Genomic DNA, 5,223 nt, shown 5'->3' with positions numbered 1-5,223 from the left:
GTGACATGCAATCTTCATGCAACATCCCTGGGGACTGTGTCATGCAATATGTTTAGGAGCCAACTGAGAATCAAACGCTCGTAAAATGACGTCGAGCAATTGCATTCACTGCACAGCGATGTTGTGCATTTTTGCTGAATTACCATTCGCAATGACACAAGCGCCGCGTTGTAAGGGTGGTGTCGCAGTCGCAATAAACACGAACGACGAGGACAATGACACTCGGAAAGGGTTTCAGATTAACATTTTCGGAATTCGAATTTTTAAGGGGTTCAATCTCAGATCGATTTTTGTACTTTCACATATGACGTGATAACAGAGCGTCGTGCTTGTGGAATAGCTGTTTAGCTCAATAGGAATTGTTAAGTTCAGAAACACAGAAATAAAGTCTGTGTCTCAACTGTTGTACTATACTATGCGTGAACGTATATGCTCCCCACAGGGGCGCAGCTACCTATTTAAACGTTGTGGGGGGGGGGGGGGGCTATGCAATATCCGACTGTGGGCCCCCTCCTTTCTCCAGACTCACTTTTACTGAAATAGCTACGAATACTTTTAACCCGTATAAAATTATATGTAGGCTATAACTATATATACAGGGTGCTTCAAAGAAATGTTAACACTTATATGGGACTATCGTTTTTAATGGAAAAAAACGGATGATACACTGCAACATGATATCAAATGTAATGTTAATAGCTTCACAAATTCAAAGAACCTCCACTTGTTCGCCATCGTTGTCAACACGCGCCTGGAATCTTCTCCAGGTGGTCTCCATAGCCTGGATGCAGCACATTTCTTGTGGTGTTGTTGCAATTGCTCAGAAGTGTTAACATGTTTTTGAAGCACCCTGTATTATTTTAGTTGCTCCGTGTATTAGGTTTAGAGGAAGACAGCCTCACGGTGACAGTATTAATAACAAGATTTTAAAAGGGGAAAACCCCTATTATTATTATATTATGGTACTGGCAAAGGAGGTCTAATGATGTAGATGCTCACCCCGAGTCCTCATTACTTTGATAGTGGATTGTCTTGGAGCTGTACGCCTTTTAGCGTCCTCTGGTCGAGCACCAATTGGGCCGAGGCTCAAAAGAAAGCCGTCCCTTGGTGTGGACCAATCAGTTTCAAGGACAATGCATATTGGACAATGCATATATTATCATTGTATGTTTTTTGTTTGCATTTGACTGCAAGTATTGTGATTAATGCAGACATGAATCCTTGTAAAAAAGTTTCAGTTTTGTTGCCAGAAAAAAGGGGAAAACCCCTATTATAGGATTTAAAGGAACAATACTCACAATTAAGTTATCCTGTGTCTTGCTCTCATGCTGGTCCCATCGCTCTAGGGTTATACCTCAAAGGGAGTGGATCACGCAACTTTCTGCTGCTCTGTTGATGCGATAGCCAGATGCGTTCGTGGGACTTGGTCCACGGTAGACCGCAGGTTATGTTGAATGAATACATTTAAAAGTATCTATTTTTCTGAACATTTAAAAGTATCATCTTCTTGATTCGGGGCTCCCTTGTGGCCGACTAGGCCCCTTGGCGTCAAATAACGGTGTCACGTACCCCCAATGACAGTAACGCGCCCCTGTCTCCCCATCTTCCCCAACCATCATTGACCACCAGCCCGGTCAAATAACCACCCCAAAACTCCAGCAGTGGATTGACACAGATGGGCTGTGCATGGACACGTACATCGCACGGGCCAGTAAAGTCCCCGTAAGCACAAGCCAGCATGCGAATGTGGAAGAAGTGGTCATTGAGAAGCGCTTACCTTAGTGAATCGCTGGAATGTTATAAGAGCGTTGGCTGTTCCACGTGTGACGACGACTCGTTGAGACGGACAGGCGCGTGTGTGTTGGATGCGTGAGTGAGTGGGAGACTCTGGGCGAGGCTTGGTGAGTGAGTGGGAGACTGAGCGAGGCTTGGTGAGTGAGAGACTGAGCGAGGCTTGGTGAGTGAGTGGGAGACTCTGAGCGAGACTTGGTGAGTGAGAGACTGAGCGAGACTTTGTGAGTAGGAGACCCAGCGAGACTTGGTGAGTGAGAGTCTGAGCGAGACTTGGTGAGTGAGTGAGAAACTGAGCGAGACTTGATGAGTAGGAGACTCAGCGAGACTTGGTGAGTGAGAGACTGAGCGAGACTTGGTGAGTGAGTGAGAGACTGAGCGAGACTTGGTGAGTAGGAGACTCAGCGAGACTCGGTGAGTGAGAGACTGAGCGAGACTCGGTGAGTGAGTGGGAGGCTCTGAGCGAGACTTGGTGAGTGAGTGGGAGAGTGAGCGAGGCTTGGTGAGTGAGTGAGAGACTCTGAGCGAGGCTTGGTGAGTGAGTGGGAGACTCTGAGCGAGGCTTGGTGAGTAAGTGGGAGAGTGAGCAAGGCTTGGTGAGTGAGTGGGAGACTCTGAGCGAGGCTTGGTGAATGAGTGGGAGACTCTGAGCGAGGCTTGGTGAGTGAGTGGGAGACTGAGCGAGACTCGGTGAGTGAGTGGGAGACTCTGAGCGAGGCTTGGTGAGTGAGAGGCTCTGAGCGAGGCTTGGTGAGTGAGTGAGAGACTCTGAGCGAGGCTGCGTGAGTGAGTGGGAGACTCTGAGCGAGGCTTGGTGAGTGAATGGGAGACTGAGCGAGACTCGGTGAGTGAGTGGGAGACTCTGAGCGAGGCTTGGTGAGTGAGTGAGGGGCTCTGAGCGAGGCTTGGTGAGTGAGTGGGAGACTCTGAGCGAGACTCGGTGAGTGAGTGGGAGATTCTGAGCGAGACTCGGTGAGTGAGTGGGAGACTCTGAGCGAGGCTTGGTAAGTGGGAGAGTGAGCGAGGCTTGGTGAGTGAGTGGGAGACTCTGAGCGAGGCTTGGTGAGTGAGTGGGAGACTCTGAGCGAGGCTTGGTGAGTAAGTGGGAGAGTGAGCAAGGCTTGGTGAGTGAGTGGGAGACTCTGAGCGAGGCTTGGTGAGTGAGTGGGAGACTCTGAGCGAGACTCGGTGAGTGAGTGGGAGATTTTGAGCGAGACTCGGTGAGTAAGTGGGAGACTCTGAGCGAGGCTTGGTAAGTGGGAGAGTGAGCGAGGCTTGGTGAGTGAGTGGGAGACTCTGAGCGAGGCTTGGTGAGTGAGTGGGAGACTCTGAGCGAGGCTTGGTGAGTGAGTGGGAGACTCTGAGCGAGGCTTGGTGAGTAAGTGGGAGAGTGAGCAAGGCTTGGTGAGTGAGTGGGAGACTCTGAGCGAGGCTTGGTGAGTGAGTGGGAGACTCTGAGCGAGACTCGGTGAGTGAGTGGGAGATTTTGAGCGAGACTCGGTGAGTAAGTGGGAGACTCTGAGCGAGGCTTGGTAAGTGGGAGAGTGAGCGAGGCTTGGTGAGTGAGTGGGAGACTCTGAGCGAGGCTTGGTGAGTGAGTGGGAGGCTCTGAGCGAGACTTGGTGAGTGAGTGGGAGACTCTGAGCGCGGCTTGGTGAGTGAGTGGGAGACTCTGAGCGAGACTTGGTGAGTGAGTGGGAGGCTCTGAGCGAGACTCCGTGAGTGAGTGGGGGGCTCTGAGCGAGACTCCGTGAGTGAGTGGGAGGCTCTGAGCGAGCCTCCGTGAGTGAGTGGGGGAGACTGAGCGAGGCTGCGTGAGTGGGAGGCTCTGAGCGAGGCTCCGTGTGTGAGCGTGCAGCGAATGTAAGACGCTGATAAGTTGGAGCGGTGCAGGCACGTGGTGTAACGGGCTTCTGACCGCACGCTTATCGTGGCTCGCAATGCAGTCACCCCCCACAAGGCCACGGCCACGCAATGTGGCCCGCGCTGCAACCTTCTTTTATTGAATTCTCATTTCTCAGAGTTTCCGTTCCCGCAATGGTTGCGCTTGACGGCGTTAAGTCGCTTCGTTTGTCTGGTGGGTGTTTGTTGTTGTTGTTGGGCGCAATCGGTGGGGCGAGAGATATTTGCCATTCGCGACTACTACTTGGCCACTAAAGCACGTGTATAGCGCATTGTGTTCATATTATTCGTCAGAATATTCTTTTTTTAACGTAAACACGCAGTAATTGGCCGTAGACACCTGAATATACATAACAGAGTTGTTTGGGTACGAGCACGTAAATATAAATGTGTCGTTAAACACGCCACCACCCAACACAGCCAATTAGTAAGGTTTGTCACGTAAACAGAAAAGGATAATTCATTCCTAGTACAGCACACCGGTGTGTTGGAGAGCAAATCCACAATATTTACAATTCGTTTTGTCAATAATTACAACTAGCATCATCAGGCGATAGCCAGATTTGTGAAGAAACCCTCCTGTTTTGTTCTTAAATTCATAGGGATACACGTGATGTCGTCACTTGTGAGCCAACCAGGTGCAATGGCCATTGTAATATAACAATTACGATGGGTTATTCATATGGCAATCAACACACATTATACATGCACATTGTGCTTGTACATCCTGCCGTTGTTTGTGTGCACGGAAATCGTAGGACCTGTTGTGAGCTCACAGTTAATCACCTTCGACGTATGGTGGCCTGTATAAGCATGCAGTTAAACAATGTATCACTTGATGATTCGCGTTCACGCAGCACTAAGCCTGTAGCTATACGAACGGTTACAATTATTTATGTTTAATACGTAGGTTGTCGCGACCAATATCATCCATAAAAGAGGTTTTTTGGTTAGATCGCGTAAATATATAAATGTGTCGTTAAAACCCCGCCACCGCCCGACACAGCCAACTAGTAAGGGTTGTCACGTAAACAGACCGTGCCAATTCGTCACTAGTACAGCACACTGGAAAATGATATATATTTATCTCAATTTCGATAGATTATCTAATTAGTATTGACCAGCAGTAACTAGTTTTGCATAGAACTCTCTCTCGGAGTCCTCCTCTCTCACTCTCTAAGTCGTCCCCTCTCTCTCTCTCTGAATCAGCCTCTCTCTCTGAGTCGTCCCCTCTCGCTCTGTCTGAGTCTTCCTCTCTCTCTGAGTTGTCCCCTCTCACTCTGTCTGAGTTGTCCTCTCTCTGTCTCTCTGAGTCGTCCCCTCTCTCTGAGTCGTCCCCTCTCGCTCTGTCTGAGTCGTCCTCTCTCTTTCGCTCTACGAGAACGAGCGGACACTGCCCGTTACAAGTTGAGATTGTTGTAATAAACAATAATAACGTACATATGTTGAACTTCTTTCGCACCGCACGTAGCCAACGGCGCTAATCGGAGTTGCAGGGAAAGGACAACAAACAAAGCACAAAAAGCAGTT

The sequence above is a fragment of the Lethenteron reissneri genome, chromosome 63 (assembly GCF_015708825.2).
Source record: "Lethenteron reissneri isolate LAM-NWPU_2019-01 chromosome 63, ASM1570882v1, whole genome shotgun sequence".
Taxonomy (NCBI): domain Eukaryota; kingdom Metazoa; phylum Chordata; class Hyperoartia; order Petromyzontiformes; family Petromyzontidae; genus Lethenteron; species Lethenteron reissneri.
The sequence above is the reverse complement of the archived record's forward strand: the minus strand, read 5'-3'. Positions refer to the sequence as shown.